Source organism: Pleurodeles waltl, chromosome 10 (assembly GCF_031143425.1).
Source record: "Pleurodeles waltl isolate 20211129_DDA chromosome 10, aPleWal1.hap1.20221129, whole genome shotgun sequence".
NCBI lineage: Eukaryota > Metazoa > Chordata > Amphibia > Caudata > Salamandridae > Pleurodeles > Pleurodeles waltl.
The window spans coordinates 12,583,625-12,609,481 of NC_090449.1; positions in this window are offsets into that span (position 1 = coordinate 12,583,625).

Genomic DNA, 25,857 nt, shown 5'->3' on the forward strand with positions numbered 1-25,857 from the left:
ATAAGGACCAGAGTATAGGGCGGACATGCCAGGGCCTTGCACATCTTCCAGCAGCACGCCTGCCATTCCCCGCCACTGCCAGGACACGGCGTTGAACCACGTCACGTTAGAAGCGCGTGGACGGCTCATCATTTCTGAAACTATCATCACAGAAAAGTAGCAGAAAGGAACATAAGTGAATACGTCATGCCATCTACACCTATCAAGGCAGAGGGCTGAAGTGTCTGCACGCGACGGCCCGAAAGATATGGTGATTAATACATGACTTTGTTGCCATGATGATAATTTCACATCCTCCGGGCGAGGTATGGCCAGGATAACTCGCAGCCTCGTGGCGGGGACACTAAGGCGCGCCTAGACAGGGGAGGTTTGAAACCTCAGCAGACTGAGCCTGACTTAACCCCTGCGCTGCCAGGCCTTTTCCCCCTCCTGTGCCAGGCCTTTTTTTGGATATTTGGAGCAGTTCGCGCTTAGGCCCTCATAACTTTTTGTTCACATAAGCTACCCACCCCAAATTTGCGTCCTTTTTTTCCAACATCCTAGGGATTCTAGAGGTACCCAGACTTTGTGTGATCCCCAGAAGGAGGCCAAGAAATTAGCCAAAAAACAGTGAAAATTTCGTTTTTTTCAAAAAAATTGGAAAAATGGGCTGCAGGAGAAGGCTAGTGTTTTTTTCCCTGAAAAGGGCATCAACAAAGGGTTTGCGGTGATAAAATCACCAGCTTCCCAGCTTTCAGGAACAGGCAGACTTGAATCAGAAAACCCAATTTTTCAACACAATTTTGGCATTTTACTGGGACATACCCCATTTTTACGATTTTTTGTGCTTTCAGCCTCCTTCCAGTCAGTGACAGAAATGGGCATGAAACCAATGCTGGATCCCAGAAACCGCAACATTTCTGAAAAGTAGACAGAATTCTGAATTCAGCAAGGGGTAATTTGTGTAGATCCTACAAGGGTTTCCTACAGAAAATAACAACTGAAAAAGAAAAATATTGAAATTGAGGTGAAAAAACATCAATTTTTCTCTAAGTTTTACTCTGTAACTTTTTCCTGCAATGTCAGATTTTCGAAAGCAATATACCGTTACGTCTGCTGGACTCTTCTGGTTGCGGGGATATATAGGGCTTGTAGGTTCATCAAGAACTCTAGGTACCCAGAGCCAATAAATGACCTGCACCCTGCAGTGGGTTTTCATTCTATGCCGGGTATACAGCAATTCATTTGCTGAAATATAAAGAGTAAAAAATAGCTATCAAGAAAACCTTTGTATTTGCAAAATGGGCACAAGATAAGGTGTTGAGAAGCAGTGGTTATTTGCACATCTCTGAATTCCAGGGTACCCATACTAGCATGTGAATTACAGGGCATTTCTCAAAAAGACGTCTTTTTTACACACTGTCTTACATTTGGAAGGGAAAAATGTAGAGAAAGTGTTAGGGTTTGTGCACAGCAAAGAGCATGTCCCCTCTCACTGCACTAGTGGGTTCTGTAATAGCTCCCTTTTAAACTTACTATTCAAACCCTTTCTTGTTATCTCACCTTCCCCCCCCCTTAGGCTTCTGTGTATGTTGTTTAATGTGCTGTTTTGTTTACACATTGGGCCTTGCTTTTACCAAGGCTTCTTTAAAACACTCCTCCTTAGGCCATGTGTTAATTCAACTCATTTGCATAATAACTGAAACTCTGCACACCTTTCAAGAACATGTGCAGCATGTGAGGACCACACCCAGCCCTTCAAACCACACCCAGCTCTTCGAACCACACCCAGCCCTGTCTATAAAAGGCAGCCCCCGAGCCTCACCCAGTGCTTGTGCTCGTCTACCTCCCGCTTACCTGAGAACAGATCCCTCGGCGCTGGCACTCCTGCTCTCTACAGACTTTCATTGGCTTCAATGCGCGCAGCTGCTGGCTCTTCCTTCTTCTGGTTTCCGGTTCCTCCTTGCCTCAGCCTCTCTCCTACAAACAACCTGCAAAAGAGAAAGAAGACAAGGTTAGACTGATCAGTATCTCTTGCCAGCAACAAGTAAGTGCAAAACTTTTTATTACCTGAAGGAACTTTGACAACAATTTCTGGATTTGTGTGTGGACGGTTTGAAGCAAGATACCTTCCACGAACATTGTGATTCAGGCTCTTTGTTGCAAGAATACCTTGCGGAGCTTTGTGAAACAAACATTGTTTTTTTTTTATGGAACTTTTAAGAATCGAACAGTGGAAACCATTAACAGCAAGGCAAACAGTAAATCAAGGACTTGCACAAATTACATGCTGTATTTTGATGTAAAAGTACAGTATTTGTTTTCCAAAAGATTCTGGAGATATGGGAAAAGTGAGTCTGCTATTGGGAATTTAGGCTTTAGTTATATTAAGATGAATGTTTGATATTGGTAATTCTGATAACGGTATTTGTTTAATGTTTTAGAAGCTTTACAGTAATAGAAAGCACATCCCAGAGCAGTAACACATTCCAAACCTGGAAACTCGAGACCAGGATCCAAGAGGTACTTTTAGAAGAGAATTTCTAATAAATAAAGGGATAGTCAGGAACCCATTTAGGAATAGGTTGCACTTATCTGTTCTTTGTTTATGTTTCATTAGGCACCAGTTTCTACGGAAGTCAGAAAGGGCCGCAGATTTGTGCAGCACTTCAACAGTGGAAACGCAAGAACAGTGTTGTCTCTCTTTTTTTATTTTATCCACTTCCCCCCTACCCTTGAGCTTCTGTTCTTAGTGCACTGTGTTAAAAACTAGTGTGCTGGAACAAGCAGTTTCAGGGTGGGGTCGGATTGTCTTCAACCTCCATCAGAACTGAACAAGAACTCAGGTGAGCTGGGCTTTGACAGAAGCACAAGCCTTAAAAAAAATTCAGTTCTGGTGGACGATGAATACCGGGGAAGAAATAGAGGGCATTGACGTCACGGATATGGCGCAGGCCCTAAATGAGGACTTGGCTCATAATGAATCAGTGTCTGGCATCTTACAACATATGCAAGAGGAAATAGAGAGATTAAAGATGGAGAATACCTCTTTAAAACAGGATTTAAGCAGGTATAAATTTAGGGGATCTCAGTGGAACACAGCTTTTACGCCTTTGTTTAAAACCACCTCAGAGACAGGGGCGCCATCAAAACATACAACTTTGCCTCCCCCAGTTGAGGTTACTGTTAATGTTCCTAATGCTGTGCCCTTAGCAGCACCTGAACGTTTTCATGGAGATAGTAACAAATTCCATGTTTTTATCCATCAATGTCAATTACACTTCGTTTGTAAGCCACAACAGTTCCCTACTGATGCTACGAAAGTGGCATTCGTCTTGTCTTATTTGGGTGGCACAGCAGCCAATTGGTCAATTCCTTTCGTGGATAGAGATGATCCCATCCTCCATAATTGGAATCAATTTAAACGTACCATGACCAGCCTTTTTGCAAAACACACTTTCATGCAGGCAAGTGATAATGAGCTTTTAAATCTTAAACAAGGTAACAAGGATTTATTGACCTATCTCACTAGTTTTAATCGTTTACTCACCGAGACACAGTGGCCAGAAGGAAAGCGTGTCTCCCTTTTTTATAAAGGTTTGAGAGACGAGTTAAAAGACGCGCTGGCTCATATCGTTGATTTGCCAGAAGACTATTCGGACTTTGTAGATTTAGTTGTGAAATTAGAACATAGACTAGGAGAAAGAAAGGGAGATAAATACAAACTGGAATCACGGTTAACTTTTATTAAACACGAGAAGAAAGACACAGATAATAAACTCCCTGAACCTGAGCCTATGCAAATAGGGACACTCAGAGGTCCACTCACATCAGAGGAAAAAGAAAGAAGGAGAAAACTTCAATTATGTTTATATTGTGGCAGGGCAGGTCACTTTGCCAGAGAATGTCCAGTAAAGCCTAAAACTCCACAAAAGGGTGCTGTTTCCTCCACCTCCTCAACTGAATCGGGAAACGATTAAGCTCGACAAGGGGAGAGGTTACTTGTTCGAGAAAACATCTTAATCAAACCTCTAATGCTGCAGCCTTCATGGTACCGCACATTCCTAGACATTTCATAATTCAGGTCGTTTTAATTGTTACTACCCAAGTGAGGCATTCTCTCCCTGTCCTACTGGACTCAGGCGCGACAGGAAATTTTGTGGATAATAAGTTAGCTGAAAACTTAGGACTTCCTATGTGCCTAAAGCCTTGTCCAGAAGCAGTATGTGCAGTGGATGGGTCAGAATTGACCTCTGGATTAATCACAAAACAAACAAGTCCACTTGTTATGGTCTGTCAGAACGGGCACACAGAGGTGATTAGCTTTGATCTGATAGATACTCCTAATTTTGGTTTGATTCTCGGGGTACCCTGGTTAACAACTCATAACCCAAAAATTGACTGGGTGAATAGAACTGTTACTTTGGATTCCTCTTTCTGTAGAACCAATTGCTATCAAGAAGCAGGTACAGAACAGAGCACAGTATTACACTGTGCTAGTGTTACACAAGATGAACCAAGTCTCCCTCCTGAATATTCTGACTTTAAAGACGTCTTTGATCCAGTAAAGGCTAGTGTGCTGCCCCCACATCGGTCTTATGACTGCCGTATAGATCTTATCCCAGGGGCCCCTTTACCTAATAACAGAGTATATGCTTTGACTGACGAAGAAACCAAATACTTAAGAACCTACCTAGATGACCTACTACAGTCTGGGTTCATCCGTCATTCCACATCTCCGGTATCATCTCCACTCTTTTTTATCCCGAAGCCGGATAAATCCCTGCGCGCGTGTATCGATTATAGAGGACTAAATAAGGCTACAATAAAGAATAAATATCCTCTTCCTCTAATACCTGTGTTGTTGGATCAATTAAGACATTCTACTGTATACACTAAACTAGATCTGCGGGGAGCTTACCACCTGGTCCGAGTAAAAGAGGGGGATGAGTGGAAGACAGCTTTCAAGACAAAGTTTGGTTTATTTGAGTACACAGTAATGCCCTTTGGGTTATGTAATGCCCCTGCGGCCTTTCAGTTCTTTATAAATGAGGTCCTACACGAATTCCTGGACGTTTGTGTCATAGTATACATAGACGACATCCTCATTTACTCTAAGAACTCAGAAGAACATACCCAACATGTTCGTGCAGTATTATCAAAGTTAAAAGAAAATCATCTTTTTGCTAAGTTAGAAAAGTGTACTTTTAATGTCAGCAAGGTGGACTTTTTAGGATACTGCCTGTCACCTCAAGGAATAACTATGGATGTAAAGAAAATCAGTGCTATTGCTGATTGGCCAGAACCATCCTCTGTAAAAGATATTCAGAAATTTCTGGGTTTCGCCAATTTTTATAGGAGGTTTATTGCACATTTTGCAGACATTGCGGCCCCAATAACTACCTTGTTGCGGAAAGGGCAACGATTTCTTTGGACTGATGAGGCGGCACACGCCTTTCAACTCCTAAAACAAAAGTTCACTTCAGCCCCAATTCTGAAACATCCTGATCCTGACTTGCCCTTTTTTGTTGAAGCGGATGCTTCACAAGTAGCTTTAGGAGGAGTTCTCTCTCAACGAGATATAGTAGATGGCCAGTTACATCCTATAGCCTTCTATTCCAAAAAGTTATTACCAGCTGAACAAAATTACACTGTGGCTGAAAGGGAACTACTAGCTATCAAAGTAGCCTTTTCAGAATGGAGGCATCATTTAATGGGAGCCAAGTACCCAGTTACAATCTTTTCTGACCATAAGAACCTACAGTTTTTTGGATCACTTAAAGCACTAACACCACGTCAGATGCGCTGGTTAAATTTTTTTAGCACATTTGACTTTGTTATAACCTATAGACCAGGTGCACAACAAATTCAATCTGATGTGTTATCTAGATACGGACATACCTCAGACATGAAACAAGATAAAATAGGAGAACCCATTATTCCTCCCCAAAAGTTTTTGGCACCAGTACAACAGAAGGATTTCATCACAGATCTATATAATGCACACATGCAAATAGCACCTCAGGATTGGTTAAAGGATTCCCATAACACAATACAACGAGGTTTATTGTATCACGACAACATGCTGTTAGTGCCCACCTCTGAATTACAAACACAGGTGATAATTTGGCATCACGCCTCACCATTGGCAGGTCATCCTGGTTGGGTAAAAACCCTGGAAAATGTGCAAAAACACTTTTGGTGGGACACTATAAGAAAGGACATTAAGCAATTTGTCACTACCTGTCCAATTTGTGCAAGACATAAATCTTCTCATAAGGCCCCTGACGGCTTGTTAATACCAATGCCAACACCCAAGCAACCTTGGCACACTGTGAGCGTAGACTTTATTGTAGGCTTACCACCTGTAAAATCCTTCACAACAGTGTTGGTTATAGTGGATTTTTTATCTAAAATGGCACATTTTGTACCATTACGGAAATTACCCACGGCGGCAGAATTTGCCGATATTTTTATAAGGGAAATTGTGCGTTTACATGGTTTGCCAAGCAAAGTGGTGTCAGATCGAGGGAGCCAGTTCAACTCTAGATTTTGGAAAAAATTATGTGAAAAACTGAAAATAGATGTGGCATTATCCACTGCTTTCCACCCAGAGACAGATGGACAGACTGAACGACTGAACCAAACCTTACTTCAAACGCTACGTTGTTTATTGGCTGATTATTCTAGTGAATGGTTGGAAGCTCTCCCTGTAGCGGAGTTTGTTTATAATAATACTGAGCATTCAGCTCTACTTTGCTCACCATTCTATTTCTTGCAGGGGTATCATCCAAGAGCTATACCCATTTTGTTAGAAGAGTCCCTGTTGCCTACAGTAACGGATAGACTAACGAGGTTAGGTGACATACAAGACAAAGCCAGGAAACATTTATTAAAGTACAAGGAAAGCATGAAAAGACAAGCAGACAAACACAGATCTGAGGCCCCAATGTATAAAATTGGTGACAAGGTATGGCTCTCCACAAAGAACCTAAACATAGAGGGATCCCGAAAGCTGCAACCACGTTTCATTGGACCCTTTAGTATAACTGCCATAGTAAACCCGGTAACAGTAAAATTAGATTTACCAAAAGAATATCCAGTACATACTACATTCCATGTGTCCTTGCTTAAGCCGTACAACCCAAAAACCCGACCTGAACCACCACCTCCACCCATACCAATTAAGGGAAATCTAGAATATGAAGTGAAAAGCATAAAAGACTCAAAAAGAATTAGTGGACGTCTGTTTTATTTAGTAGAATGGAAAGGATATGATGAATCTGAGAATTCATGGGAACCAGCATCATATGTACATGCCCCACAGCTGATTAGACGGTTTTATTTAAAAAAACCAGGAAAACCCCGTCCTGTAGGAGGGCCTTTGAGGGGGGCAACTGTTAGGGTTTGTGCACAGCAAAGAGCATGTCCCCTCTCACTGCACTAGTGGGTTCTGTAATAGCTCCCTTTTAAACTTACTATTCAAACCCTTTCTTGTTATCTCACCTTCCCCCCCCCTTAGGCTTCTGTGTATGTTGTTTAATGTGCTGTTTTGTTTACACATTGGGCCTTGCTTTTACCAAGGCTTCTTTAAAACACTCCTCCTTAGGCCATGTGTTAATTCAACTCATTTGCATAATAACTGAAACTCTGCACACCTTTCAAGAACATGTGCAGCATGTGAGGACCACACCCAGCCCTTCAAACCACACCCAGCTCTTCGAACCACACCCAGCCCTGTCTATAAAAGGCAGCCCCCGAGCCTCACCCAGTGCTTGTGCTCGTCTACCTCCCGCTTACCTGAGAACAGATCCCTCGGCGCTGGCACTCCTGCTCTCTACAGACTTTCATTGGCTTCAATGCGCGCAGCTGCTGGCTCTTCCTTCTTCTGGTTTCCGGTTCCTCCTTGCCTCAGCCTCTCTCCTACAAACAACCTGCAAAAGAGAAAGAAGACAAGGTTAGACTGATCAGTATCTCTTGCCAGCAACAAGTAAGTGCAAAACTTTTTATTACCTGAAGGAACTTTGACAACAATTTCTGGATTTGTGTGTGGACGGTTTGAAGCAAGATACCTTCCACGAACATTGTGATTCAGGCTCTTTGTTGCAAGAATACCTTGCGGAGCTTTGTGAAACAAACATTGTTTTTTTTTTATGGAACTTTTAAGAATCGAACAGTGGAAACCATTAACAGCAAGGCAAACAGTAAATCAAGGACTTGCACAAATTACATGCTGTATTTTGATGTAAAAGTACAGTATTTGTTTTCCAAAAGATTCTGGAGATATGGGAAAAGTGAGTCTGCTATTGGGAATTTAGGCTTTAGTTATATTAAGATGAATGTTTGATATTGGTAATTCTGATAACGGTATTTGTTTAATGTTTTAGAAGCTTTACAGTAATAGAAAGCACATCCCAGAGCAGTAACACATTCCAAACCTGGAAACTCGAGACCAGGATCCAAGAGGTACTTTTAGAAGAGAATTTCTAATAAATAAAGGGATAGTCAGGAACCCATTTAGGAATAGGTTGCACTTATCTGTTCTTTGTTTATGTTTCATTAGGCACCAGTTTCTACGGAAGTCAGAAAGGGCCGCAGATTTGTGCAGCACTTCAACAGTGGAAACGCAAGAACAGTGTTGTCTCTCTTTTTTTATTTTATCCACTTCCCCCCTACCCTTGAGCTTCTGTTCTTAGTGCACTGTGTTAAAAACTAGTGTGCTGGAACAAGCAGTTTCAGGGTGGGGTCGGATTGTCTTCAACCTCCATCAGAACTGAACAAGAACTCAGGTGAGCTGGGCTTTGACAGAAAGACAAGGGGCAATAACACTTGTTTTGCTATTCTATGTTCTCCCAAGTCTCCCGATAAAAATGATACCTCACTTGTGTGGGTAGGCCTAGCGCCCGCGACAGGATATGCCCCAAAACACAACGTGGACACATCACAGAAAACAGAGCTGTTTTTAGCAAAGTGACTACCTGTAGATTTTGGCCTCTAGCTCAGCCGCCACCTAGGGAAACCTACCAAACCTGTGCATTTCTGAAAACTAGAGACCTAGGGAAATCCAAGATGGGGTGACTTGTGTGGCTCGGACCAGGTTCTGTTACCCAGAATCCTTTGCAAACCTCAAAATTTGGCTAAAAAAACACATGTTCCTCACATTTCTGTGGCAGAAAGTTCTGGAATCTGAGATGAGCCACAAATTTCCTTCCAACCAGCGTTCCCCCACGTCTCCCGATAAAAATGATACCTCACTTGTGTGGGTAGGCCTAGCGCCCGCGACAGGAAACGCCCCAAAGCGCAACGTGGACACATCCAAATTTTTGAAGGAAAACAGAGGTGTTTTTTGCAAAGTGCCTACCTGTAGATTTTGGCCTGTAGCTCAGCCGCCACCTAGGGAAACCTACCAAACCTGTGCATTTCTGAAAACTAGAGACCTAGGGGAATCCAAGATGGGGTGACTTGTGTGGCTGGGACCAGGTTCTGTTACCCAGAATCCTTTGCAAACCTCAAAATTTGGCTAAAAAAACACATGTTCCTCACATTTCTGTGGCAGAAAGTTCTGGAATCTGAGAGGAGCCACAAATGTCCTTCCACTCAGCGTTCCCCCACGTCTCCCGATAAAAATGATACCTCACTTGTGTGGGTAGGCCTAGCGCCCGCGACAGGAAACGCCCCAAAGCGCAACGTGGACACAGCCAAATTTTTGAAGGAAAACAGAGGTGTTTTTTGCAAAGTGCCTACCTGTAGATTTTGGCCTGTAGCTCAGCCGCCACCTAGGGAAACCTACCAAACCTGTGCATTTCTGAAAACTAGAGACCTAGGGGAATCAAAGATGGGGTGACTTGTGTGGCTCGGACCAGGTTCTGTTACCCAGAATCTTTTGCAAACCTCAAAAATTGGCTAAAAAAACACATGTTCCTCACATTTCTGTGGCAGAAAGTTCTGGAAACTGAGAGGAGCCACAAATTTCCTTCCACCCAGCGTTCCCCCACATCTCCCGATAAAAATGATACCTCACTTGTGTGGGTAGGCCTAGCGCCCGCGACAGGAAACGCCCCAAAGCGCAACGTGGACACATCCACATTTTTGAAGGAAAACAGAGGTGTTTTTTGCAAAGTGCCTACCTGTAGATTTTGGCCTGTAGCTCAGCCGCCACCTAGGGAAACCTACCAAACCTGTGCATTTCTGAAAACTAGAGACCTAGGGGAATCCAAGATGGGGTGACTTGTGTGGCTCGGACCAGGTTCTGTTACCCAGAATCCTTTGCAAACCTCAAAATTTGGCTAAAAAAACACATGTTCCTCACATTTCTGTGGCAGAAAGTTCTGGAATCTGAGTGGAGCCACAAATTTCCTTCCACACAGCGTTTCCCCAAGTCTCCCGATAAAAATGATACATCACTTGTGTGGGTGGGCCAGGTGCCTGCAACAGAATAAGGCCCAAAACTTGTAGAGATAGAGGGGATAGCACAGCAAGTTTATAAGGACATATTCTTCTTTTATACATCTTTAGACGGACTCTGCTGTGGGGACCCACATAAGTGAGGTGTCATTTTACTTGGGAGACTGAGGGGAACACTGGGGAGTAGGAATTTTGTGCTGGTGCGGTGATCCTACAAGGAAAAGTCAGGAAAATATGCTTTTGTAAGCAAATTTTGAGGATTACAGAGGAGTCTGGGTAAGAAAATGTTGGGGGATCCACACAAGCCACACCTCCCTGGACTCCTTGGGGTGTCTAGTTTTAAAAAATGTCTGGGTTTGGTAGGTTTCCCTAGATGAAGGCCGCACACAGGACCAAAAACATAGGTGCCCTCTCCCCCCCAAACACAGGTAGTTTTGTAATATATCGTTTTGATGTGCCCACATACGTCCGTGATGTGCCAAACACAAAAATTTTGAAAAGAAACACACTTAGGTTATGTGAAAAAGACCCCTCACCCACCAACCAAGTTGGTGGCATGCTTCATCATCGGGGTCCCACCTGAGGCACCTAGCGTGTCACAGGTGTGCTGCGACGCCTGATTACAGAGGAGCAGGTTTTGTCATTTTTACCACACATACTGGTTGGATTTGGCACGAGGGTGAGTGATGGTTCAGTGGATCAAATTTTACTAACAAGAGCTTTCACAAAAATTAAATGCACTGTTAGTAACTGAAAGGCAAAAAACTGAACCAATGACTCACAGCTCATGAGCTGTAAAGCCGCGACAAGGCACCAACCGCTTTACAGTCTATTCACACAACTTTCATACATGACACACACGAGGCCATTCACACCGCCAGCCACGGGCCCAGCACATTACAACACTCACATCGACAGACAGCGCCACTCAAGGGCCCATCACTTACATACGCCCACATGCCTGATACAACAATCACACCAGCTGATGGGAGTGTGTGGACTGGTGTTTGGCTGGCAGTGTGTTGCAGTAGCCAACAGCAAGTCAATATGTACACTCTCAGCCAAGCCCCACTCCACACACAATGGCATCATTTTTTTTTTTTTAAACAGAGGAACCCCTAACTAAGTAGAAAGAATTCCAAAACTACAAACACAAAAGCTCTAACTAAGAACATGACAGAAATGCTAACCATGAAACTAAACACATGAAAATACAAAACAGACATGAGTTTACAATCATGGTTGTTCCCAGAAATTCTTCTGGGTGTGGTAATTCTTAAAACAAGCACCGACACACAGCCCAGGCTTTGAAGGACAATCCGGGCAGTACATTCGAGACTCCCTCCGGATACCTCTTCGAAAACACACTCTACATTTCTTAGCTGGAAAGTCTTTTTTGGGTGTGGGAGGAATGTGCTCAGCAAAGTGGCGATCTTTCAATCTAGCCACATCCTCCACCACTGCTTCTCTAGGAACTCTGGCCTGTTCCACCACAATAAGGCTCTCTATCACTGACTCCTGAGATTTCACAAATGTCATCTTTGACTCTGGAGACCTCTCCCTAAACACAATAAAAGCATTGAAGATTGCTAAGTGGAAGAGGTGAAGTGCTAACTTCTTATACCAAACGTAAGACTTACGAATAGCAGTATAAGGTTCCAACCTCTGGTCAACTCTATCTACACCTCCCATGTGCTTATTATAATCTAAAATGCACACAGGTTTGCGCACTTCAGCAACCTGGCCCCAAACAGTCACAGGGGAAGTACTCTCATCATGGATGGTACTTAGCATGTAGACATCCCTCTTGTCTGAAAATTTCAAAGCTAGCAGCTCCTCGTTCCGCAAAGCACAGCACTGTCCCCTCTCAAGTTTTTTACAGACAAGCTCCCTTGGATAGCCTTTCCGGTTAGAACGGATTGTGTCACAAGCAACTGTGTCCACTCTAAACAATTCCTTGAACAACTGCACACCAGTGTAGAAGTTATCTACATACAAATGGTGACCTTTGTTGAACAGTCGTCTACCAAGATCCCACACAATTTTCTCAGTAACTCCAAAAGTGGGAGGACAACCAGGGGGGTCAATATTGGAATCCCTACCAGTGTACACACGGAAACTATACACATATCCTGTCCTACTTTCAGACAGCATATACAATTTAATTCCATATCGTGCCCTTTTGCTAGGAATGTACTGCCTAAAAACCAAACGACCCTTGAAGAGGACCAAAGACTCGTCCACACTTAACTCTTTGCCTGGAACATAGACCTCCGAAAACCGATCTACAAAATGATCAAGGACAGGCCTAATCTTAAAAAGACGGTCAGAATCTGGGTGATCTCGTGGCAAGGCAAATGCATTGTCAACAAAATGCAGCATCCTAAGAAGAAGCAAATACCGATTACGACTCATGGTCGCAGGAAATATAGCTGTTGCCATCAAGGGACTAGTAGACCAATAAGAAGCCAGTGACGGCTTCCTTATCAACCCCATCAAAAAAGTCAAACCCAAAAACTTTTTTATCTCCTCCAAATCTGTGGGAATCCACTGGGCAGCTATAGAGTGTGGCCTAAGTCTAGCAGCGTTGTCCCTCAAATGCTGCTCCGCATACAAATTAGTCTGCTCAACAATCTCTTCCAAAAACATATCATCCATGAATAACTCAAAGAAATTGATAGGCATAAAGTTCTCTGTATTGGCGTTACACCCCGGGAGACCAGTAAAGGCAGGCAACTCTGGCTGCTCCATGTTTGGGGCAACCCAGACATCAGGTCTTATAACGGGAAACCTTTCAGCCCCAGGTTGCTGCACTATTGGCACATCAATGTCCTCCTCTAAAACAGGCCCTTCATCTGCACTGAGTGTGGCTTCATCATCAGAAGATTCCCCTCGAACAGAAACATCACTGCCAGAATCTCTGACTTCCTCCTCTGCCTCAGATGCAGAGTCCGTCTCATAGTCATGATCAGACTGTGACTCAAAAAGCATACCAACCACCTGCTGAGCGGTCATCCTGCGGCTAGCCATGATCTCTCCTGCTAAAATTAACTGGACAAATTCACCACCAACAACCAGCACTGTGTAAGACAAGTAACAAAGTGTAGCTTTGTTAGTAAGAGTTATAAACTCAAAAACTATACCGCTCACTTGCCTGAAAAAGCTTGATTCACCAGCAACTACACAGCAATCACCAATGATATCCCACTAAAAATAAAGAAAGAAAGGCAAATTAGAAATAAGACAAAACAAATATCATTGTGCACAAACCTAAGGACAATTTCACACACAATCCTGCATTTAGTACACCCCCTACAAACATGTCATTCATGCATTGCAACAATACTCCTATGGAGTAAATTGTTTTTACTTACTTAAAACATGCAACTGTGCAAACTGCAGGTCAACCACCGCCAAAACTGCAAGGAGCCACAGCAAATAAAGCAAAAGCTTTGAACTAGAACAAAAAGGAGGAAAAAATTTTTTATCACAAATGCAAATACTTCGTCAGTTAACAAACACCCCACCATCAAACATTTAGAAATTGGTGCCTAAGTGGATTCTGCCATAGGGGCAGATGGGCCTACTAAAAGAATAGGCCTGTCTGCCCCAAGGAAGACAGAAAATACCTTTAGTAGTGTGTCCCCATGGAGAGCGACCCTTGCCAAAGGGGACAGCCCTCAAACAAACAAAAAAACACACACAACACTATCCCTGGTGCCTAAGTGGCTTCTGCCCCCCTTGGGGGCAGGTGGGCCTAAGAAAATAGGCCCATCTGCCCCCAGGGGGTGTAGAAATGGCCAACAGGTCAATGCCCCCCCTGGGGGGGCGCCCCGTGACCAAGGGGACGCCCCCCCACAAAAATAAACAAATAAAAAAAAATCCCTGGCGTTTTAGTGGTTTCTGCCCCCCTTGGGGGCAGATCAGCCTAAAAATAATAGGCTGATCTGTCTCCAAGGGGTCCAGAAATGGCCTGGGTACATGTGCCCCCAAAGTGGGGGGCGACCCTTGCCCAAGGCCCCCCCCATCCACTAACACACACACACACACACACACTATCCCTGGTGTCTAAGTGGCTTCTGCCCCCCTTGAGGGCAGGTGGGTCTAAAAAAAATAGGCCCATCTGCCCCCAGGGGGTGTAGAAATGGCCAACAGGTCAATGCCCCACTTGGGGGGGCGCCCCGTGACCAAGGGGACGCCCCCCACAAAAATAAACAAATTTAAAAAAATCCCAGGCGTTCTAGTGGTTTCTGCCCCCCTTGGGGGCAGATCAGCCTAAAAATAATAGGCTGATCTGTCTCCAAGGGGTGCAGAAATGGCCTGGGTGCATGTGCCCCCAAAGTGGGGGGCGACCCTTGCCCAAGGCCCCCCCCATCCACTAACACACACACACTATCCCTGGTGTCTACGTGGCTTCTGCCCCCCTTGGGGGCAGGTGGGTCTAAGAAAATAGGCCCATCTGCCCCCAGGGGGTGTAGAAATGGCCAACAGGTCAATGCCCCCCTTGGGGGGGCGCCCCGTGACCAAGGGGACGCCCCCCACAAAAATAAACAAATTTTAAAAAATCCCAGGCGTTCTAGTGGTTTCTGCCCCCCTTGGGGGCAGATCAGCCTAAAAATAATAGGCTGATCTGTCTCCAAGGGGTGCAGAAATGGCCTGGGTACATGTGCCCCCAAAGTGGGGGGCGACCCTTGCCCAAGGCCCCCCCCATCCACTAACACACACACACACTATCCCTGGTGTCTACGTGGCTTCTGCCCCCCTTGGGGGCAGGTGGGTCTAAAAAAATAGGCCCATCTGCCCCCAGGGGGTGTAGAAATGGCCAACAGGTCAATGCCCCCCTTGGGGGGGGCGCCCCTTGACCAAGGGGACGCCCCCCCACAAAAATAAACAAATTTAAAAAATCCCTGGCGTTCTAGTGGTTTCTGCCCTCCTTGGGGCCAGATCAGTCTAAAAATAATAGGCTGATCTGTCTCCAAGGGGTGCAGAAATGGCCTGGGTACATGTACCCCCAAAGTGGGGGGCGACCCTTGCCCAAGGCCCCCCCCATCCACTAACATGCACACACACACTATCCCTGGTGTCTAAGTGGCTTCTGCCCCCCTTGGGGGCAGGTGAGTCTAAAAAAAATAGGCCCATCTGCCCCCAGGGGGTATAGAAATGGCCAACAGGTCAATGCCCCCCTTGGGGGGGCGCCCCGTGACCAAGGGGACGCCCCCCCACAAAAATAAACAAATAAAAAAAATCCCTGGCGTTCTAGTGGTTTCTGCCCCCCTTGGGGGCAGATCAGCCTAAAAATAATAGGCTGATCTGTCTCCAAGGGGTGCATAAATGGCCTGGGTACATGTGCCCCCAAAGTGGGGGGCGACCCTTGCCCAAGGCCCCCCCCCATCCACTAACACACACACACACACACTATCCCTGGTGTCTAAGTGGCTTTTGCTCCCCTTGGGGGCAGGTGGGTCTAAGAAAATAGGCCCATCTGCCCCCAGGAGGTGTTGAAATGGCCAACAGGTGAATGCCCCCCTTGGGGGGGCGCCCCGTGACCAAGGGGACGCCCCCCCACAAAAATAAACAAATAAAAAAAAATCCCTGGCGTTCTAGTGGTTTCTGCCCCCCTTGGGGGCAGATCAGCCTAAAAATAATAGGCTGATCTGTCTCCAAGGGGTGCAGAAATGGCCTGGGTACATGTGCCCCCAAAGTGGGGGGCGACCCTTGCCCAAGGCCCCCCCCATCCACTAACACACACACACACTATCCCTGGTGTCTACGTGGCTTCTGCCCCCCTTGGGGGCAGGTGGGTCTAACAAAATAGGCCCATCTGCCCCCAGGGGGTGTAGAAATGGCCAACAGGTCAATGCCCCCTTGGGGGGGCGCCCCGTGACCAAGGGGACGCCCCCCCACAAAAATAAACAAATAAAAAAAAATCCCTGGCGTTCTAGTGGTTTCTGCCCCCCTTGGGGGCAGATCAGCCTAAAAATAATAGGCTGATCTGTCTCCAAGGGGTGCAGAAATGGCCTGGGTACATGTGCCCCCAAAGTGGGGGGCGACCCTTGCCCAAGGCCCCCCCAATCCACTAACACACACACACACACACACACTATCCCTGGTGTCTACGTGGCTTCTGCCCCCCTTGGGGGCAGGTGGGTCTAAAAAAATAGGCCCATCTGCCCCCAGGGGGTGTAGAAATGGCCAACAGGTCAATGCCCCACTTGGGGGGGGCGCCCGGTGACCAAGGGGACGCCCCCCCACAAAAATAAACAAATTTAAAAAATCCCTGGTGTTCTAGTGGTTTCTGCCCTCCTTGGGGCCAGATCAGCCTAAAAATAATAGGCTGATCTGTCGCCAAGGGGTGCAGAAATGGCCTGGGTACATGTGCCCCCAAAGTGGGGGGCGACCCTTGCCCAAGGCCCCCCCCCATCCACTAACACACACACACACACACACTATCCCTGGTGTCTAAGTGGCTTCTGCCCCCCTTGGGGGCAGGTGGGCCTAACAAAATAGGCCCATCTGCCCCCAGGGGGGCAGAAATGGCCAACTGGTCAATGCCCCCCTTGGGGGGGCGCCCCGTGACCAAGGGCACGCCCCCCCACAAAAATAAACAAATTTAAAAAATCCCTGGCGTTCTAGTGGTTTCTGCCCCCCTTGGGGGCAGATCAGCCTAAAAATAATAGGCTGATCTGTCTCCAAGGGGTGCAGAAATGGCCTGGGTACATGTGCCCCCAAAGTGGGGGGCGACCCTTGCCCAAGGCCCCCCCCCCATCCACTAACACACACACACTATCCCTGGTGTCTAAGTGGCTTCTGCCCCCCTTGGGGACAGGTGGGCCTACAAAAATAGGCCCATCTGCCCCCAGAGGGGGCAGAAATGGCCAACAGGTCAATGCCCCCCTTGGGGGGGCGCCCCGTGCCCAAGGGGACGCCCCCCACAAAAATAAACACATTAAAAAAAATCCCTGGCGTTCTAGTGGTTTCTGCCCCGCTTGGGGCAGATCAGCATAAAAATAATAGGCTGATCTGCCCTCAAGGGGGGCAGAAATGTCCCTAAAAGACATGCCCCCCAAAGGGGAGCGACCCTTGCCCAAGGGGGCGCCCCCCCATCCACTACACACACAATCCCTGGTGCCTAAGTGGCTTCTGCCCCCCTTGGGGGCAGATGGACCTAAAAAAAATAGGCCGATCTGCCCCCAAGGGGGGCAGAAAAGTCCAACAGTTCTCTGCCCCCCCACGTAAATGCACATAAAAATACAAAACCCTGGTGATCTAGTGTTTTCTGCCCCCCCTTGGGGGCAGATCCGCCTAAAAAGTAGGCCAATCTACCCTCAAGGGGGGCAGAAATGGCCGTAACTAATTGCCCCCAAAAGGGGAGCGACCCTTGCCCAGGGGGGCGCTCCCCGCAAACAAGAAACAGGAAAGAAAAACAAAAAAAAAAATCCCTGGTGTCTAGTGGGCATTCCTGCTGCCCGATCGCAATGCGATCGGGCAGCAGGAATGCTCAAAGAGACACCGGGGGAAAGGAAAAGCCTTTCCTTTCCCCCGGTGCCTCTTTAGCCCAAACCCCCCACCCACCGTAAAGAGGAACTCACCTCTTCTCTCCACGCCGCACAGGAAGCAAATGGCTTCCTGTGCGGCGATATCCCCATAATGAAGTCAGCGCACGATCGCGCGCTGATGTCATTATGGGGGGGTGGGGGGTCAGGGGTGGAAGGGGAAGGGCTTCCCCTTCCATCCCTGACTTTGGGGGGTGGGGGGAAGCACACAGAGGGAGCGAGAGCGCTCCCTCTGGGCTGTGTGCCGAGGACGTAGTGGTTACGTCCTCGGCACAGCAGCACTGTGCCGAAGGACGTAACCACTACGTCCTCGGCACAGAAGGGGTTAAGCAAACACTGCCAGGTCCAGAATGAACACTCCAGCACATGCGGCACTTCAAGACATGACAACTAGATGGCGGCAGACTCACAGCACAAGAATCAATGGGATAGATTTAAGAAGAGTGGCCCTGCAAGTTAAAAATACAGCGCACCATGGCGCAGGGTAGGGGGCAATAGCGTAATTTTTTTACGCTATTGATGTACTCTGCAGGAGTAGAGCCAAAATGTTGGCGCTACTCCTGCAGAGTAAATAGGGACTCATTATACATAATGGTATGCCCTCTTTTTAACGCCTGCTCTAAACAGGCGTAAAAGTGTTGAAACAAATGGCGAAAGAAAATCTCTTTCCTTGTGCCATTTTTCACCCCCACCCCCTAATAGGGGAAGGCCCCCTTTGTATACAGTATACCTGGAGGAGGTATAATGTAGTGCAACGGGTTACAAAGTGGCACAATGTGTGCATTGTGCCACTTTGTAAGTATGGCGATTGGGAAAATGGCACTTTAGCGCCGCCTTTGCGTAAAAAAATGATGCAATGGGGGAGCTAAGGTGGCGCTAGGGGCTCTTAAATATGGCCAAAGGCTTTTAGAGATTTTGTCAGGACAATGTCGATGATCATCAAACTCCTTGAAGTATTTCAATGACCCTCCCCTCCAGCCCTCCTTTGTGCAGCGCCTTGAGGTGTCAGCCTGGTCCAGGGTGGCCCGAGCTCCCTCTGCAGGTCGTAAGATCACACAGCACAGGCGTCAAGTGTGCGTCTTTCCGAGCAGGTGTCCATTTTCAAGTAATATGACCAAATCTTTTCTTTCCTCCATTTTCTCTCTGATCTAGATTCACGATCAAGTGTTCTTTTCCCACAACACTGGGTGGTAGATTTGCAAACATTTTGCACTGGGTTTGTGCCACAAAAGTGATGCCAACCAGCACAAAATGTTTTTTTTTCTTCTACAAGACATGCTTTGTGCTGGAAAGTACCCTAAAAGTAATACAAAGCAGTGCTAGTTGCTACTTAGCATCAAGGGGTGTTACGTGGGTGGTACAGGTGTTCCCATGCACCTACCCATGTGGTTTTGACACAAAATACTACCTACAAACGATAGTAGAAAGCGTTTTGCACCTAAAATTAATGTCATATTAAAGGAGGTGTTAAAATAAGAAATGTTTTCATTTCTCCTTTCTTTTCCGACTGTGCATGCGTGCTGCACTGTGCAGCACGCATACAACGCAGGGAAAGGTTTAAAGTGTGGTTACGCATAGTATTTTGTACTGGAACGATACCCTTCCAGTACAAAACCTATTCTAGACTCACGCACACACCCTAGCTCTATGGCACAAACGTGAAATCGGCTCTGGCACTAGAAGGGGGAGCCATATTTCTGTAGATAAGGTGCTCTCCTGCTCCATCCCTGTCATGCAACACAGTGCAGCATATGGTCTCTAAATCTGGGCCAGAGCTTTCTTTTATGATAAGAGCTCAAGACCTGCTGCGCCAGATCTCAAGGACCAGAGTTGCCCGAGAAGTCCTGGGGTGCACACGGATTACGAGTCATATTCTGGGTGCAATGCTGCCAGGATGTGCAGTGCGAGTGGAGGTGCTACTGATGTGTACCAATCAAGCTTGTGCCAAGGCTGTCGCTACATTGGTACCAATGCTGGCAAAACTTGCCTTAAGATGCCCCCACCAACAGCCACAGGAGTGCGTCAGATTGCAATATAGCGCCAAAACAAAGTGACTCTCTCTTGTTCTCACTTATCCATGCTGACCAGCACCGAGGCTGCCTTCCAGCATGGCTACAACCACTGACAAAGCAAATCAGGCTCAAAGACGAAACCTATTGCCTTTACCAATGCTTGCTTCACTAGTTGATACTGTTCTCCACAAGAGCTCTGGTTGAAACTTGCTGAGTGCCCATCCGTGGCTCCTAGTGAACTCTCCACATGTCTGCCTCGTGAAACACTGGTATCTTTTGCACAGTGCTGATACCGCCGCCCCCATCACAAGTCTCACCTCCCTGCACTACAGTGGCACCTTCTCAGTGTTTGATTAAAAAAACCACAAGTGTCAGTCCACAAAATTGGGAGGCAGCCCACCCCTGGTGCACTAGTGCTGTGAGGAGACTCCATCATCTGGGCCTGCAGATCTGTGCCTGTCAAGTACACAATAGGGAGAGGGAGAGAGGGGCGGGGAAGAGGGAGCGAGAGAGGGAGAGAGAGGGAGAGAGAGAGAGAGAGACATAGAGGAGGGAGAGAGACAGAGCGGGTGGGGAGAGGGAGCGACAGAGAGTGAGTTAGAGAAATGGAGATAGAGAGGAGAGAGAAACAGAGAGCGTGAGAAAGAGAGGGAGAAGAGAGAGAGAAAGAGGAGAGAGAGGGAGGGAGAGAGAGAGAGAGAGGAGAGGGAGAGAGAAAGGGAAAAAGATAGAAGAAAGAGAAAGATTAGGAGAGGGAGAGAGAAAGAGAGTGGGAGGGAGAAAGTGAGAGGAGAGGGAGAGAGAAAGAGGGAGAGAGGAGAGACAGAGAGAGGGAGAGAGAGAGAGGGAGGGAGAGACAGAGAGAGAGAGAGAGAGAGAGAGAGAGAGAGAGAGAGAGAGAGGGAGAGAGAGAGAGGGAGGGAGAGACAGAGAGAGGAGCGATAGGTAGAGAGAAAGGGAAAAAGATAGAAGAAAGAGAAAGCTTTGGAGAGGGAGAGAGAAAGAGAGTGGGAGGGAGAAAGTGAGAGGAGAGGGAGAGAGAAAGAGGGAGAGAGGAGAGACAGAGAGAGGGAGAGAGAGAGAGAGGGAGGGAGAGACAGAGAGAGGAGCGATAGGTAGAGAGAAAGGGAAAAAGATAGAAGAAAGAGAAAGCTTTGGAGAGGGAGAGAGAAAGAGAGTGGGAGGGAGAAAGTGAGAGGAGAGGGAGAGAGAAAGAGGGAGAGAGGGGAGACAGAGAGAGAGAGAGAGAGATATAGAGAGAGAAAGAGAGGGAGAAGAGAGATAGAAAGAGAGAGAGAGGGAGGGAGAGAGAGAGAGAGGAGCGATAGGTAGAGAGAAAGGGAAAGAGATAGAAGAAAGAGAAAGCTTTGGAGAGGGAGAGAGAAAGAGAGTGGGAGGGAGAAAGTGAGAGGAGAGGGAGAGAGAAAGAGGGAGAGAGGGGAGACAGAGAGAGGGAGAGAGAGAAAGAAAGAGAGAAAGAGCGAGGCAGAGAGAGAGGGAGAGAGAAAGAGCGATGCAGAGGGAGGGGTAGACCTACTTTGATTTCTATTGTGTTTCATGGAAATAGAAAAAGGGCTGCCAATACACTGAACTGGAGAAGGGTCACTCCAGTGGCTAATCTTCTTCTATTTCAATGCTCATTAGAAACAGCAGAAGGACTAGTATCATGTCTCTGGCTGGCCGGGTGGGGCTGTACAGAAGGTGACAGTCCCAGCCCCCTGAACTAAGTGTTGTTGTAGCCCACTGGCAACCAGCAGCACAAATTAACACCTGTGACGTCCCACATGGCACTGCGTCACCCCGTTTACCATTGATTGACCTAAGCACACCAATGCAGGACTTCATCCCCGACACCACAACCAGAGAAGTTTAAGGCCTGGGCAAAGAGGGCCCTGGCCCCGGGCCTCAGCCTTCAGGGGCCCTGATAGAGCCAGCCCTGTTCTGCAGAGAGTCTTGCCCTGATGACCTTGAATAATTCCTAAACGGATTGTTTTAAATACCGTTTTCCTTTAATTTATTTTTAATGTGGGTGATGTGTGGGAGTCTGTCACATTTTGCAGAGAAATGTTTTCTGTGTTTCATGCAACATCCATAAAAAAAGTTTCTTTTATATCAAAACAAGACCTCACATATGCGAAATGGGAGGAGGTTACCGAGATAATTTGCAGTAATATTACTGAGCTGCTGCCGTGTTACAATATTAAAAACACGCGTCACTATTCCTGAATATTAGATGTAAACACAGTTAGGGGCTGATTTAAAAAAAGTTGTGCTGCACCCAGGACAGCGCCACGTTCCGTGCGCCCCTTAGCGCCCCTTAGCGCCCCCCCACCACCACTATGTGTCCGCCGTATTTAAAATACGGCGCACCATGGCGCAGGGTAGGGGGCACTATCGTCATAATTCCTGACGCTATTGATGTACATAGGGGCTCATTGTATTCAATGGCATACCCCTGTTTAACGCCTGCTCTGAGCCGGCATTAAAAGTGCCGGAAAAAGGAACTCTCCTAGATTTTCTTGCGCCATTTTTTCAGCCCCCCCCTAACGGGGGATTGCCCCCCTTACATAGCACACAAGGGTTTACAAAGTGGTGCTATGCACGCATTGCGCCACTATGTAAATATAGCAGGAGTAAAAAGCCTTAGCATAAGCATAAAACAATTACGCTATAAAGGCACTAAAAAGCCTTAGCATAAGCATAAAACAATTACGCTATGAAGGCACTAAGATGCAACTAGAGCCTCTTAAATTAGGCCCGTAGAATGTGGCCCAGTGTGTCTGTCACTTTCAGTGACCCGGCCAAAGAGGGCAGGAAAGAGCTGAAACTGGATCATATATTAAAGTTACTTCAAACAGGGCCCCCCAAAAAACATTGTGCGAGGGCCCCCAAAATCCTTTAGATGTCCCTGTCTACAACATGGGGTAAATGTAAAGAGACCCACACAGGAAGGGCACGCCGTATAAATATGTGCGCCCATTGTTAAATTAATCCTCACTGCATATCAGCACATCGGCCACATACCCAACACAGAAAAATTCTCATGTCTACCGCGTCAAACTCAGGTGTATAGCATACAGGACACACCACTTCCACAAGTGACCTCATAAAACAACAGCACTACGTAATACATTTAAAAAATCATCACACAACCCTAAAAGTCTCACACTACGCCATCCCACACCACTCCATAACAAACCCTCCTGGCCTCCATTCCAGTCTCTGCCAATGTCATCACTCCCTGCTGGGAGCTGTAACCGGAGCAGGCCCAACCTCTTCTGCCCTCATGCTGAGGGAAGCAGCAGTAGAAAAGTCTCAGCCCCATCTGTTTCTTGATTCAGATTTGGTATTTCTCTGCTATCACTCACCCCCAGCCCCATGTATGTTTGTGGGAGGGTCGTGAGATGTCCTAGTGTTTGTGGGTACCACTGGTGAAGTATGCCAGGAGAAGCCCGAAATAAGAGAATAAATGGTGCTAAAACAATTTTCAGAGTGGGGGGGGGGGGCTGCCATCAATGTCACATCTCTGATGTTATCAGGACAGTGAAAACTCCAAGCATCACACCAAGAACACATGTATCACCCCCATTCAGCAGCAGAGTGACAAGGATGGAGTATGTAGCTGCTGGTCCATTTTGGAGTGCAATGAAGCAAATATATTACTAAAGAAAGCTGTGGTAGTGCACTGTCTTTAACAGACAGAGAGGTTTATTGACTAACACTTTGTGCTAGGTTTGCATCACAAAAGTGGAGCAAACCAGCCCCAAATGTTATTTTAATATTTATTTTCTGGCACAACACTTGTTTTGCACTGGAAATTGACTAAAACTAACGTAAAGGAGTGCAAAGCTGTTTTGCGTTGTTTAGCGTCACGGGTCGTTATATGGGAGTTCACATTAAATTACTCACCCATTTTTTAAGCAAAACCCTACCTACCAAAAACGGGAGACAGGTTTTTCTGTCGAAAATATTGCCTTTTGAAACCAGGAGTTAAAAAGAGAAATGTTTACAATTTTCCTTTCTTTTTTGACGTTGCATGTGTGCTGCACTGTGCAGCAATACAAAGGAGGAAACGTTTTAAAAGTTGCCTAGGCATAATATTTTGCACTGGAAGTCAACTCTTCTGGTTCGAAACCTATACTAGACTCTCGCACACACCCTTGCACTACGGCACAAAGCTGTCTGAGTGGCACATGACAGCCAGACCCTTCACCGGAGCTAGGGAAAGGAGAGGAGCGTGCCATATCTCTGTAGATATGGCGCTCTCCGGCTCCCTCACTGTCATATAATGCAGATCATCATTTTTAGCTCTGCACCATGCTGTGCGACTCTTTTGTAAATCTGTCCAAGCATGTTTCCCTTAGAAATGACTACTACATTCTCAGACATACAGCTAAATATTGCACAAATGATAATGGGTGGAAATTGGGTTTCAGAGAATATTTATCATTTGCACATCACCAAGGAGGACTTCACAGAGTTTTGCGTTACGTTTGGAGAGTAGAGTCCTGGGAAATCTCAGTGAACCACGGCGTGGTGGTGCTTTTTTCATGTACATGGCTCACCAAGGTTAGTTATTGAGCACGAGTGAGAATTTGTGCACCCTAGCATGATTTTTGGGTGCTTGAACACCTTCCGGCGAGATTTCTCAGTGCATTTTGTTGTGGCCAGTTGTGACCATTGATGTTAAGAAGGCTGCTGCTCGACTAGAAAAAGTACTCTAGCTGCAGAAACAAGCAGCACCTCCTGACGTCCACCTGGTGCTGTCAGTGCTGATTTTACAGCGCAGAACAGGCTCTCAGTGCTAAAAATCAGCACAAGCAGTGCAATGTGCCCAAATTCTGCCAGCTCCTGCAACTGTGCAGAATCTCACAGAGACTTTATGTAACTCAGCGGAATTCCATGGAGTGACACTACGCAAGGTGCGCCCAGGCCTAGTAAAGTATCTTGATTTTTTGTTACCCTATTAAAATCCATCACACCTCTGAATTACAGAATAAGTAGGCATCATTCTTGCTTTTCTTTTGGCTGATATTAACAAAAAAAATATGTGTACATTTCATTTACAGGTATGTAAATGTTGAAAAAAGGGACATCCTACAGCCTTTCCTTTCATGCTTCCTGTACCCCAGCAAGATTGTTGCTTAATTACTTTTACAAAATTCCTCACTTGCAGACAGAGAAAGAAAAGTAAAGATCAGACTCCATGTTAATTGTTTAAGAAATCTGACGTCAGTCTTTGAACTCACAGCAAATGCCACAGGACAAAAACAAAATGTAAAGGCATCTATATTGCTCATTCAGCTTCTCAACTCCAGCATGGTTATCTTGTGGTGAAGCAGCTCCCCTGCACACCTACCCCAGCATCTCTGAGGAGGTGGACACGACCCGAGTAGCTGAGATGATGGGTAGCTTGTGCCTTTGTTACTATTGACTTTCTGTGCAGAGGCGGCTGCAGCAGGTGAATGGGTGGAAAGGAGAGAAGATGGGAAGATTGCTAACTTCAGTGTGCTCAAGATGCTTGGCTGCCTCTGCGCCCTGCTTTGCTTTGCAGCTCTGTGCCATGTCCACTGCAGGAAGAGGTGGTCCTCTCTCTCCAGGAATCAATGGATCTTTGAGGCCGGGACCAGGTTACGACATTTCTAAAGTAGAATAATACTGGAGCAGCTTCTATGAACTGCAGAGGCAGTGATGTCTAGGGTATGTGGGAACAGCAGAGTCACGTATGCGTAGGGTATGTGGGAACAGCAGAGTCCCTTATACCTAGGGTATGTGGGAACCACAGAGTCACTTATGCCTAGGGTATGTAGGAAACACAGAGTCACTTATGCCGAGGGTACGTGAGAACCACAGGGTCACTTATGTCTAGAGAATGCAGGAACCAGAGAGTCACTTAAGGCTAGGGTGGC